This window comes from Pelmatolapia mariae, linkage group LG9, assembly GCF_036321145.2.
Source record: "Pelmatolapia mariae isolate MD_Pm_ZW linkage group LG9, Pm_UMD_F_2, whole genome shotgun sequence".
Lineage (NCBI taxonomy): Eukaryota > Metazoa > Chordata > Actinopteri > Cichliformes > Cichlidae > Pelmatolapia > Pelmatolapia mariae.
In genome coordinates, this window is record NC_086235.1 from 9,115,001 (window position 1) to 9,116,518 (window position 1,518).

At 37.9% G+C, this 1,518-nt stretch overlaps 1 long non-coding RNA gene across 1 annotated transcript in view; it reads right to left on the bottom strand.

The window, feature by feature from the left end:
* LOC134635012 (uncharacterized) overlaps window positions 1-1,318 on the bottom strand; it is a 6,715-nt gene extending 5,397 nt beyond the window's left edge. Inside the window, exon 1 of the long non-coding RNA XR_010094925.1 lies at window positions 1,156-1,318. This is a non-coding gene — a long non-coding RNA (uncharacterized LOC134635012). The remainder of the gene's footprint in view (window positions 1-1,155) is intronic.
* Between the last annotated feature and the right edge of the window lie 200 nt (window positions 1,319-1,518).

The window sequence follows — 1,518 nt, forward strand, 5'->3', positions numbered from 1 at the left end:
TCTTACAATATTTACAACAACTAAAAACTCTGTAAATCGACTTAACTGTTCATTGAAGTTTTGAATCGTTGCTAATTCTCTAATTTTATAAGGCAATTTATTCCACTTAAAAGTTGCTCTAAATATAACAGTTTTACACAAAGTTACTTTTAACTCGAGCATTTATTAAATTGCAGTTTGTTGAAAACTGTGTAATGTGATTATGTATTTCATCTGGATACTGCAGCTGAGCAGAATAAATGTGGTGTGTTTAACAGAATTGCTTTCTTCATAACTACAAGTAAGCCATAGAATATTTTAGCCTGTACAGGAAGCCAAGAAAGTTGATTGTGCATTTTATCAATATTAGTATAGTATGAACATCTTAACACTAATCTGGACGTCTTATTCTGGACTAACTGAAGTCTGTTAAGATCTGTCTTATTAGTTGCTGACCAAATGATTAAACAATACTCCAGATGAGACATTGCTAGTGCATTAATGACATCTTTCATAATTGAAGAAGTGATACAGAAAGAGCATTTCATAGCCATAGCTATGCCTTGTCCCATTTTCTTAATTACAGAGTCGATGTGCTGAGACCATGAAAGGTGGTGATTTATGGTAACTACTTATGAGCACCTGCAATCGTTCTGGTGCTGTGACATAAAAACAAACGCTGACCCCTGACTCTGGCACACAGTTTTGCCTCTTTTGCTCATTTTAATGTGTGATTAGTGCACAATCAGCTGGGCCATATCATACCGTTCATAGTAATACCGGTATAATGTTGGGCAACGATAGGAAAGTGAAATATGACAATAGAATGTGCAGTGCCTTTGTTTTCATACGCACATGGAGGAAAAAGCACGGCAGTGATGGACAATGAGAAGGGTGAAAGCGGATCGTTGAATGAAACAGATGAACCAGAACTGGTTTGTAAAAATGCTGCAACTTGTGGTGTGGAACTGGTTTAGCTTTCATCCGTCAGATACACAACAAACACTATTTGTGGTAGAGCATGCTAGCAGGCCGTCGTTATTACTGTGTTTTTTGTGGAGTTGTAAAGTACTTTGTCTAGTGTCAATTATATCGTCAGTTATATTGTTATCGCAAATTTTCAAATGTATATCGTGATAAATATTTTTGGTCATATCGCCCTGCTCTGTCTGTCACCTTCTGTGTTGAGCTCATTGTTTTCTCTGTAGTGGCTGAGCTGAGTCCAAGTAGCTGAAAATGTTCCTCTGCTGCTCCGTCAGACTCTTCTCCTCCTGCTGATCAGCTGGGACACAAAACAGATCTTTGTTAGGCTCCACACTGCACTGAAGAGTCAAAGTGTCTCATATGTTCATCTCACAAGACAAAGGACACATTTTTGCTTCCCGAGGTGGCAACTTATTGGAAACAAACACAAAAGGTTTGAGCACTGATACCTGGCATTGCTGGCATTGAAAGATGCAATGCCAGCAATGAGGATTGTCAAGACTAAAACCAATCATTAAGCAAAGACAACAGGGATCATTTGTTTCTGTTTATTTA